General features: G+C 42.4%; 1 protein-coding gene across 1 annotated transcript in view; it reads left to right on the forward strand.

The window, feature by feature from the left end:
* Positions 1-647: 647 nt before the first annotated feature.
* Positions 648-16,436, forward strand: part of SYK (spleen tyrosine kinase) — a 66,098-nt gene continuing 50,309 nt past the window's right edge. Inside the window, exon 1 of the mRNA XM_015409100.1 lies at positions 648-858. The gene's annotated coding sequence lies outside the window, so the exon portion shown is untranslated. The remainder of the gene's footprint in view (positions 859-16,436) is intronic.

Below are 16,436 nucleotides of genomic sequence, written 5' to 3' on the forward strand. Positions count from 1 at the left end.
ATGTAAGTAGGATGCCTTGCACCAAAGTGCACCTAACCCACATAAACATCTGAGGAGACACTGGAAAGGCGCCACATTTTCTCTAGATAGGACTTCTCAAGTGAAAAGGGACATATATTCAACGAGCGCACTTGCCTGTGAGATAAAGTGCTAGGGAGATCTGCACCTGGGGAGTTCCTACCCGTCATGAAGCCGTTCAGCTTCAAGAGGGAAGTGTTACTGTTCACTTTTCGCGAACAGTGGAGGAAGCCCAAGGAGGCAGTCATGAGGCTCACAAGGCTCCTCCGCGGGAACGTGTATGGTGATTGTGACAGACATCCCTTCTCGGAAAGGTCTGCGAGCCGCTCCGAGCGCACAGTCGTTCCTGGAGGAGCCAATGGAGTCCCATAGTGCAGAGCACGGTAGCCTTCCGACTGCCTACTAAACCCCACAATTTCTTGCTTTGAGCATCCTGACCCCCACCCCCCCTCTCCTTCTCTCCCGCCGCCCCCGCCCGAAACGCCCTTAAGCAAATGAAAGCAGATGCGCTTTTGTCCGACGAGGAAGTATTGCTCAGCCGCAACCCCACGTTGAGGAAATAGCTGCGAGAGCGAGAGAAAATGAGGAAGCGAGCGCTCCAGTCACCCTGAACGGACTCGGGGCTTCAGGAGGGGCTCGGCAGGCGTGGCCGGGGCTGGCGCCGAGAGTTCAGCGTCCCGGAGCCGCAGCTGGGCCTGAGGGAGGCGAGGCGTCCTCCCCGGGAGGCTGTGCGCACCGTCACTGTGGCTGGCGCGCCCGTCTCCAAACAGTGCGCTTGGAAGGCCTGGGCTAGCCAGGGGGAGGCCCCTGCTTCCTAGTTTCCCCGGCTGTTACCGTCAGGTAAGCGATGCTGGTGCAGCTCTGGGAGGGACTAACAGAAAAGGGGGATTTGGAAACTTCCTTCCTTTGGGCGCGGGAGCCTGGTGAGGGCGCACAAATATCAGTATGACAACGAAGGTCTTCCCCGAGCCAAGACCACAGGCCAGAACCTGAGGAGGGAGTAGCATAGCTATGAGAAAGTTCTGGGGAAAAGGTGTGAGCCTAACTAAGCATGGAACGGCTAAGTATTGTGGTGCTAGGGACGTTCTCCCTGCGTAGATAGGGCGTTTGTTCAGATATCTCACGCTAGGTCACTGCCCCATCACTGAACCTTCATGCTGGGATGTGATATGGTTCACCTGTTGAATTTCCACATGCCCTGCGGCCGATAAAGGCTGAGGACCCATGATAGTCTTAAGGGGAAGGGGGAGATCCCAATCCCTTGCTCTTCTTGTTGAAGTAGAACGGACAGCTAGTGCTACTCTCCATTTTTGCCAGAACATATCATAGCTATTTTGATCTAATTTTTTTTTTAGTGGGGAGGTTTGTACCATGATCATATCCTGTCATTTCTGCAGTACACTCAGATCCCCTTTTAATCACTACAGTTTTGTCATGTGGACTTGGCTGAGAGATGGTAATTTGTTGAGGGGCAGCTGGTGAGCTTGGCTGAGCAGAAATTTGAAATTGAAACCTCCCCCATCAAAGTTGAACACCCTACACATTATAGCATACAGGCTCACTGACTGAGCAATCAAATAATCTTTCTTGTTTAAGAAAATAGTTTTAAAATTGTTTCAAGAGTAATTCTGTGCCTCCTAACGTGGAAGTGGAAAGTGGAACTGTGATCTGAGTCAGTTTACTTTACAGAACATAAGGTCGCTAACATTATCATGCTCAGAATTGTGCTGCACACAGCTTCTTTCAAGCACAACAACAAGAAATTCCCCAACAAATAATGCACCTAATCTTTTAAGGGGGCACACTACCTCACATCTTTCATACTGGTCACTGAATGTGATGCGCCTTAAACTTTTATACTCTTACATTGCCACATTAGGAATAAACCTTCATATTGTTAATAGGCCTGGTGGATTGGATTTAAAACTTTATAATACCAAAAAGTATGTTAGATAAGAAAGAAAGACTTTGCTTTCCTCACTCTTCAACCTAAACTGTAATAACAATGCTGCAAATATATGGTATTACTGAAGAGGATAACATGGCTATTTTTGTTTACATTCCTCCTTGAATTCCATATAGCAAAATTTAAGTAATGATAACTAAACACTGGGGGTCTCGTGCGCTACTTTGGATTTCAAGCTATGTATCTTGGGGGGGAAATGAGAATATTTTCTTTTACAAGTTCCTCGGCTATTTTTGTGGATTGTCACATCACTTGTTGGTATACTCTGAATAGTATGTCTGACTTGGGATGTTTTTAAAGCTTCACTTCAGTGTCTCATAATCCACAACTGTGACATAGAACTCTGCTATTTCGATTAAGTTACATTTAAAACTGTCAACTTTAGCACAATTATTCATGTTTAATTGGTTTTTCAGATGAGGCTGTCTTCTAGTATTAATATTATCTTCAATTTACTGTCAGTACAAAGATTGATGAAATGATAAAAGACTCAGTTTATTTAGTGCAGATTATGAAAGGAAGTATGCATTTGTAAACTCAAATGAAATCAGTGGAGTTTGCTTTCTCAGAATGTATTTAGGATCGAAGCTTAAATTGGCATTAATTTAAAATTGCAAAAAAATAAATGAGCTCAACTCTGGAGCTCTTTTAACAAACTCATGTTAGGAATCCCTTAAAGTGCTAAACAGTATATAGAATTTACTAATATGTTAATACAAGATTTCATATTCCCAAGACTAGGATCTTCAAAACCCAGTTTTGTGGAGTTTGCTTTCTCAGAATGTATTTAGGATTGAAACTTAAATTGGCATTAATTTAAAATTGCACAAAATCAATGAGCTCAATTCTGGAGCTCTTTTAACAAACTCATGTTAGGAATCCCTTAAAGTGCTAAACAGTATATAGAATTTACTAATATGTTAATACAAGATTTCATATTCCCAAGACTAGGATCTTCAAAACCCAAAATTCTAGTTCATTCAAAGAACTTTCCAATTTTTTACATGTCTATGTTTTTGTGTGAAGGAAGAAACTGTTACTGGAAAATGCACATTTCTTCAAAGAATGTCCCCAGTGCAACTCTAGTTTCATGCAGCAAAAGTGTTCCATACAGCTAAAGGGGGTTGGGGATATGTATTGCAATCTACATGATGTGCAGAAGCAAGTTTCTGCATGTGCATCTTTCATGCTGGGTGAGGGTGAGTATGAGCTACAGAGAAAGGGCACAATTGGGCATTCACCCACCTTACTCACTATGGGACTAGCTTTCCTGGTAGTTCCCCCAAAGAGCATTACACTCTGGAGAGAAGAACCTCCTGGTGATCCCTGGCCTGAAAGATGTCTGGCTGTCCTCAACTAGAATCAGGGCCTTTTTGGCACTGGCACTGGCCTGGTGGAACGCTCTGCCTAAAAACATCTGGGCCCTGTGGGGCTTGGTGCAGTTCTGTAGAGCCTGTAAGACAGATGTTCTGCCAGGCCTATAGCTTAGGATAGCAATGGTTACCAACAAGCCTGGTCTCCTTCATCTCCCCTCTTCCCTATGGGGAGAGATATAAGCATCCCTCAAATGCCACCAAGTTTGCCTTCCTCCGTCTCTCCTCTCCCTCATGGGGAAAGGACATAAGATGTCCTTGATGCCATTTTGATATAGCAGAGTTTTATTATTTAATTGTTTTAACAGTATTATTTGGTTTTATGGTGATGTATAAATGTATTTATGATATGATGTACACCGCCCTGAGCCCTGTCCACAGGGGAGTGTGGTCTAAAAAAAAATCAAAACAATCCATAAATAAATGCTGAGCAGGTTCAGAGCCTGGATGGAAAGCTGTTTGGGAGCATTCAATGGACTGCTCTGAACTTTCCAAAGAAAATGGATAAATATATTGCACTGCAAATGATTCAAATAACTTCTAAAAGCTGACTGAATTGAAACATGTCTTTTAAATCAGAACTAACAACGTAATCTTAGATATAAAATAGTGATCAGTTATGTTGCTACAAAATTCCCTGAGCAAAAGGATTTATATTCAAAGTACAAACTGTATATTGTGATTTAAGTAGTTGTGCTGTCATCAAGCTTCTATTTTGTGGTCTTTTCTTCTCCCTGTCCATGTTGGTGCTGAGACCTGTTATGTGAGGCTCCCAAAAGCAGTTTTGTACCATTCCTGTGGCAAAGACTATGAACTGCAGAAAAGGGGCATGATTGGGGGTAGTCCAGTTGGAAATAATCCACTTTCAGTGCACTTTGCAACTGGACTTTGTCAGTTCACACAACAAAAATCCAGTTGCAAAGTGCACTGAAAGTGGGCTGAAAGTGGATCATTTAGTGTGTGTGACCATAGCCTTAGACAACCAGTTATGAGTCTCTGGTCCTTTCAACATTAGACCTTAAATCCTGGTTCAACCCTGTCCCCGAACTTACATTCTACACTACACACAAGTTCACCCCTGTAATTATCTCGGGGTATTTTTTGGTTCCACATTACATTGAGGTCACCCTGGTTTCACCCCACACTTGTCCCGGGATAAACTGATGCTGTTATAACCAGAGATAAATGCAACGTATTGTGTCGTGAGTTGCTCTGATAAATCCAGGGATGAGATCCAAGCGTGGGAAGGACCTCTATCTCTCTACTTGCTTTGGAACCGCATCGAGGCATGGCATCCACTCCTTTTCTCCCATTGGTTTATCTTTTTGGTTTATTGGCTGCTTAGGCATGGGGAGCGCACCCTGCCTTGGATGTGTATGTTTTGCTGGAAGTAGTGCAGATACGTAGCTATATACCCATCTCTGCTCTTCCCTTAGTCTCCCCTTCTTGAGTGACACATGTTGTAAGTTGCCAGCTCTGTGTGGGGAAATACTTGGAGACTTGGAGGGAGCATAGGATTTGGGGAGGGGAGGAGCCTCAGCAGGGTACAATGCCATAGAGTCCACACTCCAGAGCAGCCATTTTCTCCAGGGGAACAGATTTCTGTTGTTTGGAGATCAATTGTAATAGTGGGAGATCTCCAGGCTCTACCTAGGGGTTGGCAACCCTAGCGTGGGCATCTGGGATACTGGTATCTCACTGTGCACATTCTGGTATTTGGTACTTTGCTGTGTGTTCAATATCATCATGACTTCTTGAGTACTAAACCTTTCCTTCAATAAAGCTGTTTCTGATTTCACCATATTCCATGTCACAGTGCTTTTTCGGAACTTGTGCAGGGAGCTTTGACAACATTGCTGAGCAGCCCCTTTAGTTACAATGTGCAATACCATCCCTCAAGCTTTCTTTCTCATAGTCAGGTTTCTAGAGAGTGAATTTGGACTGCATCAGAAAGTGGGTCTCATTCATCCAGATGTTTGTCTAGGAAGGGCACGCAGTAACTCTTGAATATCTGTCTCTTTTTCTCATTTAAATGTTTTATTCTTTCAACAAAAGCAGGTCAACTTTGGTATTAAGAATGGAACAAAATGCAAAGTGGAGCTACCAACTGCTCCTTTTTCAGCTGAGAAGAACAAACAGAAATCTTGATATACCCTGACATTTAACATACACACACACACACACACACACACACAGACACACACAAACGTGGCCACTGCTATAACTTTATGTTACAGTCTGGGTTTTGGGATTGAAGCCTAATTGAAATTCCTTAGCTTGAACTATTTTTGCACATTATTTTGAATAACACTATTTTTAGTGATTGGTGATGATTGACTTAACTGTTCATACTCATCCTTACAACATTTAATATTCTTAAACTGATGCAAATTTTACACTCAGCCTATATTCACTTCCACTCTGGAGCTAGTCACAGTGAGTTCCAGGATGAATCATTAATCCAGAAAGTACTTTACATGGATGTTTTACAGAAACTACGCTTACTGCATATGAACCCAAGTTTCATTTGCATTTTGCTTAAAATCTCCCTCCTTCCTGTTATGTCTTCTTCCTCCCCACTCATCATTCCTTTTGGGGGAGGAAGAGAAAGGGGGATAACAATAAGCAATATCATAGAGATGTTCCTATGGGGAATTTATGATTATTGTGGTGATAATTGTATGATAATAATGTGAATTACATAGATCTGTTTTCTCTTACTTTGGTTGGAATGCATTGCATCAGTGCTTTTTTTGTCTCTGCAGAGCTGATGACAAAACTTAAACAAAAATTTTGTTGTAAGTGTTAATAAAGGGAAGATTAAACAAAAAGGATTCTTGTAGGAAGATTGGAAACTTTTTTCCTTCCCAAGGATTTCTTGATATATTTGGACTAGATGTGGGAAGTAGTATTGTGCCATTTCAGAATGCTTTGTTTTACACTTTGATCTCTTTGTGTTAGTGCCTTGATTCACATCTCTCTGAAGATGCTTAAAGGCCTATATATAACTATGTAAGCTAACAAAAACAGTCTAAGGCATTACATATAATAATGAAGAAAAGAAGTTACAAAGGTAGAGGACATTGCAATAAACAGAGAGGTGATGCATACAATTAAACATAGTAATAGACTACAACACTGTTTTAGACTTCAATGATCAAATCCAGGTGGACATGATATAAGATTCATGACAGATATCCTTGATAAATTTGCCTCCAAAAATATTTTAATTCCACCCTTCTTCGAAAGAACTAAAGGCAGCATAAATTGTTCACCCTTTGAGATTTTATTCTCACAACAACCCTGTGAGGTAGGTGATACTGAGGGAGTGTAAGTAGCCCAAGGTGAGCCTGTAAGATTAAATCATAGTCCCACATTCTGATCTCTGCACTACTCTAGTTCTTACCAAAATATATAAATCATGTACACAGATCTCCATCCTTCAGAACAGACAATAACATATCCTCTTCAGAAATGAATAAAGAATGTATAATGTGAGAAGTGGTAAGTGCTTTGTTCTCTTGGATTATATACCTTTTTTATATTTACAGTTTGGCTGCTACTGCAGATTTATATCTAGATATTTAGTACTGTTCAAACTGAGCTGCTTGTACTCATTGTACCCTGTATTTGAAAACTGAAGGAGGCAGTCACATGATTAACTTCTCCATGTGTAGAAGTTGCAAGTCAAAGAGTGACTGACAGCCATGTAGGAAATACACATACCTTGAACACTCTCCTTATCCAAAAACTACATGGGGCTGCCCTTGAAGCTGCAGCTAGTGCAAAATGCCGGTGCCAGGTTGCTGATGGGTCTCCCCATGAGGGAGCACATCCAACCTGTGCTGAGGTCGCTGCACTGGCTGCCAATAGCGTTCCGGATACGCTTCAAGGTGCTGGTTTTGACCTTTAAAGCCCTAAATGGTCTGGGGCCTGTCTACCTGAGGGACCGCCTTTCCCCGTATGTTCCCCCGAGGGCACTGAGATCCGAGTTGCAAAATCTCTTGGTCCCCCCAGGCCCTAGGGACGCAAGGTTAACATCAGCAAGAACTAGGGCGTTTTCCCTAGCTGCGCCGGTATTATGGAATCAGCTCCCAAATAAAATTCGAGCTCTGCAGGATCTTCAATAATTCCGTAGAGCGGTAAAGACCGAGCTGTTCTGGAAAGCGTTTCAATAGTCTGACCACACTGACCATTCCACATAACTACTAGCACTTTATAACAGATGGCCGCCACATCTTAATCTTAAATGTAATAAGTTGTATTTTGATATTTTATCGATTGTATTGATTTAGACTTGATAGTCTATTAATTGTATACTGGTTTTTAACTACTGTAAGCCTCCCTGAGCCGCTTCGGCGGGAGGGCGGGTTAAAAGTCTAACAAATAAAATAAATAAAAAATAAAATAAAAAGTTAATTGGTCTTTTGCTTCTTATGTATAGGTTTTATCTTGTGCACAACAGAATGAGTTGCTAGAAATAGTATAAAATGTATCTGCCATAGCTGAAGAAATTTTTAGGAGGGCTATATGGTTTAAGCTGGCATGAATCCTAGAAGGAAAAAAATTAGTACAATATAGAAAGGAGAGAATAAATTTACACAGTATCAGAAAGATTATAAAATCATACACATTAAGACATTAGAAAGTACAGAAACATTTTAAATGCTAGAAGTGGTACAGTGACAAAGATTAATTACTGTAAAAAGCATTTTTCAGAAGAAAATGTTAGTGCAGCCTAGTGTAAGGGAAGAATCAGACAGAATTTTCTGCATTCCAAATCAGATACCATAAAGGGAGGCTCCCAGTGAGAAGCTTCTGAGTTTGAACGGGCTAATTTATTTGTGTAAAACGTTTTAATCTAGCTTTTTACCAGAAAACTGAAATCAGAGCAGCTTGTATATCAGTTATGTTGAGACTTAGCATGCCAGCCAGACACTGTGAAACACTGTTTCACTAAACCCCCAAATATGTTCAAGAAAACATTAGACCATTAGACCAAGAGGGATCCACAAGTAACACTTTGAACAAATCATCTATCCCGTTCTGCTTTGCACAATTTCCTGCCTTGCTGGAGGTCAGAAGTTTTTCTTACTATTCCAAAATCCTGGAGCAGCCTCAGGAAGGGCTCAAGGTTGGGCTGAGGCAAATCTCATAGCCTTACAGAATGTCATCTTTAGTAAAGCCTGGGATGATGACTGAAGGATGGGCGGGGTATAAATATAATATAATAAATAAATATTTGCATTTGGAACTCATTTTACTTTCAAGGGCTGTACATGAAGCCTTTAGATTATTGTAGCTTGGATTAGAATGGCCCGATTAGCTGAATACAAGAACCAACACAATTTCTATACCAAATACAGCTGGGGGGAAAGCACTCCTTACTACTTGACATCCTTGTTTCCCAACGGAAGAGCCATGTCTAATAGGACTTGTAGTCTACCCCATCCAGAAGGCCACATCTTCCAGGACCTCAGCCTTCCCCACCAGAATCACCTCCATCTTGTCAGAACAGAGCTTCACATTGTTCTTCCTCAACTACTTCATTGTGGCCTCTAGGCACCAACCTAGCACAGTGATGGCTGCTTCTGGAAGCATGTTTAATGTAATTTGTAGGCGGCTGTCAACTCTCTCATTCAGTGTTTTTACATGTACAGCATGTGACCATATAAAGTCTCGAGAAGATCAAGAAGGATCACATGCTACTGATGTAGCATTTGCAGATTTGATACTATTAATCTTGTGCTCAGTGGCGTCTGTAATAATTACCTCATGAAAGAAAGCAATTGTCTTTCCAGGTTTACATACATTGTTTAGATTCCTCAGATTTTGCTAATTTCTAAGCAGTTGGAAATGGTCCACAACAAACGGAGTTTAGTCTTTTAAGAGGATCTAGCTTGAATATATTCTCTGCAATGTGATATATCTGTGTCCTGGTCTCTCTTTGTAATAACTTCCTCTCTCACTCTCTGCCTCTTTGTAGCTTGTACGTGTATTGGTCTGTCACCGAACTATAACATCTGACAAAGTGGTCCCTGACTCTTGAAACAGTACTGTAGATTATTTCAGTTATATATGCACTATGTTTCAGATTTGATAATTATTTGTGACAACTATTTTGAGAAAAATGGATTGGATTGCACTAATTTTAATATCCCAGAAAATCTTATTTATATTTAATTATTAAATATTGATGTCCCATTTTTCTTCCTGAGGGGACCCAAAGAGGCTTACAACAATGAAACAAATACAGTGCAAATAAACCAACAAAGCTACTTCTTGGGCTGGTCTTGGATTCAGTAGCTGGCTCATCCAAAGGCACAGGCTTTCAAGCCTCAGGCTAAGAGCCCGAGGGCCAGTGGCAACTGCTCTTGCTCTCTGGCTTATGTTAAAGGCTTGTCCTTTGACCCAGTGCAAAACCTGAAACCTGCACACAGGAAGGGAAAAATAAATCCATTGCAAAGATGTTACAGCTGGCAGTCTTTCCCATCATGCCACTTCAGAGTGTTTCTTACATATATTAAGAATTTACAGCCTTTTTCCAGGGAAAAAGCCTCAAATGTTTCTTTACCACTGGGAACTGAGAAAAGACATCTGTATTTACATGTTTACATGCCCTTTTGGTATATGCACATCCATAGATATATACATAATTAGACTCATGTAGGTCACATTGTATATTTATTTATTTATTTAATTCTATTGATATCCCATCCTCCCTGCCAGGCAGGCTCAGGGCAACTTACATTAAAAAGTTAAAAGAAACCTATTCAGGGGGGCAAATGTGGATCTCGTTCATTTATGACAATCCTGGGAGTTTGAACTGAGAACCTCTGGTCTTTTCCAGTGGAAACTAGTATTGCAATAATGCAATATCAATATATTTTTAAAAATATTTTATTTTGAATTTTTTACATCGTGTTTTTTTACATTTTTTTATTTTTATATTTTTATTATTTTTTTATTTTTTTACATATGTTAATTTAACAACACTTTTTGGAGCTTCTTAGCCATATATTTCTAACCACCTGTCTAGTTTCTGCAATCTTTTCTTGAACACACTGTCAAGCTTTCCCGCAAGTAACATATTTACTTTGTCCATTTCTTTTATGTCCATAATTTTTATAATTATTTTTTCTCTATTTGGTACTTTATCAGATTTCCAGCATTGTGCTACGAAATATCAAATCTAGACCTTTGAATCCAGTAGAAAGTAAGATTCTGAACACACTGGCGTCCATTGTGCCTTTTGAAAAGTATAACTGCTAGGAGGTGGATTAAAACAAATTTAGAGTCCAGTGGCACCTTTAAGACCAATTAAGGTTTATTCAAGGTATGAGCTTTCGTGTGCAAAGTACACTTTTTCAAATACATTGGAATGGTAGGTAAGGATTAAGTAAACTACAGATAAGTTTGATAAAGCTGTTTTGCTGCTACTCTTTTTTTGTGACCCAGTTTTGGTGTACAAGCAGCTCTCCCATCTTCACATTTTCTGTTGTCTCATGGGATGTACTCCAGCTGTGTGCATTGTACTAAAATAGCATAAGGTGTAGAAGTACAATGAATATCCTTAGCAAAACCAGTTGTATGGCAACAGTAGCAGTCTCAGTCTCACAGAGCAGTGACTGAGGACAGAAATCTTGGTGTGTGAAAAGGCATATATCAGGGATGGCCAAACTTGCTTAACGGAAGAGCCACATAGAATAAACGTCAGATGCTTGAGAGCCGCAAGACATGAACAAATATTTTTATTGAAAAATATTCAGATTTGCTTTTTATTAACATTAAATGAGACTCCAAAAATAAAAACAAAAGGGGTAAAAACAGATATTAATAATGATATTTATTTGTCCAATGATATTTATTTGTTTGCTAATGATATTTATTTGAGAGAGAGAGAGAGGTGGAAAGAAAGAGAGAGAGAAACAACGAAAGCAAATAGACGGGAGAGAGGGAAGGGGGAGGAGAAAGAGAGAAAGCATGCCTCCCCTTCACTTCCCCAGCTGCCCTGCTGGGAGCCACACAATATGTGTGAAAGAGCACATGCGGCACCCGAGCCACAGTTTGGCCACCCCTGGCATATATAATAGCCATAGAGCCCCACACACCTTTCCTACTAGTTGGTCTGTGTATCTTGCTTACCGTTTTGAGAGTAGTTTACAGTGCAATCCTAAACAAAATTACACCCTTCTGATTCTACTGAAGTCAATCTGTTTAGGGTTGCACTTTAGGCTATAGTCTTAAGCAGGCTTACTCAGAAGAAAATCCTGATGAGTTCTATTTGGTTTACTCCCAGGTGAGTATACACAGGCTGCAGTCCTCTAAATCCCAAGTATGCCCCATTGAGCTCAGCAAATAACTGCTGTCTTGATTGTTTGGGTAACTTATTTATTTAGTTTCCTAATTTATAGTCCCCTTTCTCACTGTGACTCAAGGCATACACTTAAAAGTAGGAATAAGCAGATTTTTTTCATCTCTGTTCTTCTGTTGTTACAGTAGTTCTCTCTGTGCAGCGTTCCACTCTTTCTTGATGCCAGTTTAATCAACAAAATTTCTAAAATGAACAGCGGAACTGTTGCATGCAATTTCTTCATTCAGTTTTAACCCCCCCCCCCATTTGTGAATTACCAATGTGCAGATTGATGAAACTGGGGAGGGAAACAGTTTTGATGAGACTGCACATCTGTATGCACCAAGCTTATTTTTGTATTGTGTTTCACTAATGCACATGTTCACTCCTGGGCAATAGTAGAATGCCACACAAAAAAGAATATTGGTGCAACTGCACATACAGTCACATCAAGACTGGTTTTTATGTGGTGTGCCAGGGTACACAGATGTACACTGGTGATACATGAGATAGGGAAAGACACATTAATTGAAGCAATATAGAGCTGCAGCAAGTGGGCCATGCACAGTGGTCTGTACAAAATGTAGAAATGTAGAATCAGCCATGGAGGATTGCTAAGGCATCAGCTCCACTCCAGAAACACTCACCAGGATCCTTTCTGCACTTGGGTCTCATCCCTGGTTTTATCAGAGTTCAACTCGTAACACAATACCTTCCATTTATCCCTGGTTATAACAGCATCCGTTTATCCCGGGACAAGTGTGGGATGAAACTGGGGTGACATCAGTGTAATGTGGAAACAAAAATACCCTGAGATAATTACAAGGGTGAACTCGAGTGTAGTGTAGAATATAAGTTCGGGGACAGGGTTTAACCAGGATTTAAGGTCTAGTGCGGAATTACCCCAGGAGGCAAGCAAAAGCATTGCAGTCTGATGGCCTTCAGTGAACCTCCTTGTTTAAAATCAGAATATCTTCCCTAATTCAGCCACCATGTGGGTAGAGGGAATTTTTTGAAATTCCACTTTTTAGAGATATTCCCAGCTAGGCAAGCTCTCCCTACTTTTCTTTTGTACTTTGATAGGTATGAGTCAAAGCATAAGGCTTTTTCTGTGGTTGCAAAAACAAAATAATTTCAGAAAAAAGTAAATTTTTATCTTGAAGTGTATAAGCAATCAACAAATATAGCAAGTAAAAGTGCATAGTTGAACAGCAGAAGACTATAGCATCTGAGCATGGGGGGTGGATCGAACATCTGTAGAATCAATCTTCTCTCCCTAGGTCTATAACTTATATCTGTGATGTTAAAGAGTACTGCCACATTCTTCAGTTTGAAATGGAGAAAAGGGAGAGAGCTGTCTCTTTCCCCTGACCAGAATGCCAGCAGTTTGGGCTCGGTGGTGGTGGAAAGTACCATCGAGTCACAGCTGAGTTAAGGCAACCCTGTAGCATTTTCTAGGCAAGAGATGTTCAGAGCTGTTTGCCATTGCCTGCCTCTGCATTACAACCCTGGACTTTCTTGGTGGTCTCCCACTCAAATACTAACCAGGGCCAACCCTGCTTAGCTTCCAAGAGCTGACGAGATCATAGATCAATCTGTTCTGGGCCATGAGCTTTAGTCCCTGAATACACAGGGCGCAAGCCCCTCATTCACGAAGCAAAGTAGAACATTCTTACATAGATATTTGGATAAAGTGTCATATGACAGCCTCATTAACTTTTGAGTCCAGTGACACCTTTAAGACCAACAAAGTTTTATTCTGGTATGTTATTTTATACACAGAATAAAACTTTGTTGGTCTTAAAGGTGCCACTGGAGTCAAACTTTGTTCTGCTACTTCAGACCAAAATGGCTACCCACCTGAATCCATCATCTACTTTTGGTTACAGTGAGGGCTCATTGAATAATTGCTGTCTGACTAACACGAGGCTCAGTAAGGGAGTGCCAATTCTAATTATCATCACAAGTGATCTTATCAATGGCCCTGGTCACACAGGCCGGATATTGTGGGGGGAAGGCGTGGCTAATTGACCCAGCGCAGTTTGATGTGCGATTACACGATCAGACACGCCGGCAGCACACGACGGGTCCTTCCCTCAGCACCGGTGAGTAAATGAGGGACCGGAGGGGAATGCCGTGTGCCGGCACAATCACACCACGGGCGTCTGGAGGCAGCCCGTGGCAAACGTTTACTAGTACCTTGGAGGTACTAGTTTTTTAAGGTGCATTGTCGGTGGTAAGCCACGGGTGCGCTCCACTTCCCAGATGTTGGGGTGTGATCGCGCCCACCATCCGTGCCTCTCCCGCGGCAACTTTGCCATGTGACCAGGGCCAATGTTTGTTTAGAAGTAAGAGCCAAACTAAATGAGATAATGATGGGATTGGGTCCTCTGACTATTTAAATTGCTTTTAAAATTAGACATGGGAAATCTTAATTGGATCTAGATTGCAATACTGGTGGGAGCTATTATTCTCCCCCCCCCACTGTTGTTATCTGTGCTGGGAAAAGTTGAGGGGGCCCATCTTGACCAATAAATGAACTTTGATTATAGAAGAAAGGGGAAATATTTACTGTACCTAGTAATGATTAGTTATAGTTATTTGCGTAATCTTAAACAAAGTGATTTTTGATGAATTAATGACTGAAATGAGGGGAGTGGAAGAAAATGCAAACCTGAATCCCTTGTTTCCCATGTAAATGGCCAAACTAGATGTCACAGCATCCTCATGGTGGCCAGGAGAGTGCCGCTGCCATTCCAGTGTAATTTAAAAACAATGGGTCACTCTTGTTCCCCCTTTCACACCTTTTCAAGTGCTGAAAAAGACCTGGGACAAAGGTGTGTTTGTGTTTTGGTTAACTCCCAGGTCTTGTGGCTGTTTGTGTTCCCAGTTTGGTGTAGTGGTTAAGTGCACTGACTCTAATCTGGGAGAATTGGGTTTGATTCCCCACTCCTCCACTTGCACCTGGCTGGATGACCTTGGGCAAGCCGTAGTTCTGATAAGAGCTGTTCTTGAAAAAGAGCCGTTTCTGTCAAGAGCTCTCTCAGCCCCACCTACCTCACAGGGTGTCTGTTGTGGGGAGGGGAAGGGAAAGGAGTTTGTAAGCTGCTCTGAGACACTTTTGGGTAGTGAAGGGCGAGATATAAACCTTCTCCTTCTTTTCCAGCCCATTGACCCTGGACCTACATTGCTACCTATCATTTCCAATCAATATGGGATGCTGGAAACTGACAGATCCCCCCCCCCACTCTTCCACTGATGGTTCTGTTTTCTGTTTTATCCTTGCAGCAACCCTTTGCTGTAGATTAGGTTTAGAGAAGGTGACTGGCCCAAGGTCACTCAGGCCTAGGTCACACGGCACTGTAAATGCGCCTTGTTCCCGCTTTAATTTAAACAGGAATATTTTGTTCCTGTTTAGCATATCTACACCATCCCTCAAGAGCCATCCCTCTTACGGGCTGCTGGCTGTCCCCCTTGCCCTCATCCCCATCCAGCGATGGCAGCAGCTGCTCTTGGGCGGCCACGGGGCCATCCTTGCCATCGGCCCAGTCGCCGGCGGCCTGGCGTGTTCTCCCAGCGCTTCTGGGCGGCCAGGAGGTCGAGGCCCAGCAGGAAGGCGCGCGGCGTTGGCCGCTTTAACGTGCTGCTCGGGTGCCCTCTCCACCACCTGCTTGCCACCCCCATCCAGGCTGCCAGAGCCCCCACCTCTAATTCCTGCCTCCACCAGGATGCTGTAAGCACTGACAATTTTGTTTTTAAAAAAGAGATTTCTTAAGTGCATGTATGCCCATGCGCTCAAACCGGAAGCTTTTTTTAAAAAAAAACCAACCTACAGAGTGGTCAGATGGCCCTTTTCGCAATCATTGCGAAAGAGGGCTGTCCATATAGGTGAAATCGCGCATTCAAAGCGCGAGAGCCAGGAAAGTACTTGATTTTCCCGGGGTCAGGAAAACCCACGAGTATTGTGAGAGTGAGCCTGCTTTGGTGCGGGAGGCAAATTGGTGTATGTGAACAGAAACTTTAAATGCGGGAGGAAACAGCGGCGAATCCTGATCAAAGGGACAGTGTGACCGCACCCTCAGAGTGTTTCATGGCTGAATGGGGATAACAACCTTGATCTCCCCAATACTTTTAGAGCACTCTGACCACTAAACCACATTGGCTGTTAAATGGGAAATGTCATTCTGTTAAAGTTCCTCAAGAATAATAAAGCACACGGGGCTTCCGGTCTGGCTCCCGCGAATGGCGGACGCATCCTCGGGTCGCTCCCGAGGTCGTCTCGCCCGCCCGCAGTGGAGGAGGGAATCCGCGCGAGCGGAGACCCGAACGAGCCCCTCAGGAATGGGGGAGCTCGGATCCGGGGCGCTTTAGGGCGCACTGGGGGGAATCTCTTTTTCGGCTGAACGGTCGGGATTTGAGGCTCTCGCCATGCCCTGCCCCAATGGACCTTGCTGCGTGAGCGACCCCGTATGGGGTTTAGTGGAGCCACCAGACGTCACCGAGTGATAAAGCGAACAACCGATAAAAGGAAAAAAGAAAAGATCGGCAAAACTGTGAGTTGTCAAAATGCGGAGAAAAATAATTAAGAGCGCTCCCCCCCCCCATCAGCAGAAAAGACGAGGAGGTTAATCCCTTAACTTCGTAAGCGAGAAAAAAAAGGGGGGGAATGGACTGTGCGAATAGTAGTGACTTCTCTTGATGCATTTGGAGTAAAGTAAGAAAAAAA

The sequence above is a fragment of the Gekko japonicus genome, unplaced genomic scaffold (genome assembly GCF_001447785.1).
Source record: "Gekko japonicus isolate JY-2015 unplaced genomic scaffold, Gekko_japonicus_V1.1 scaffold71, whole genome shotgun sequence".
Classification (NCBI taxonomy): Eukaryota; Metazoa; Chordata; class Lepidosauria; order Squamata; family Gekkonidae; genus Gekko; species Gekko japonicus.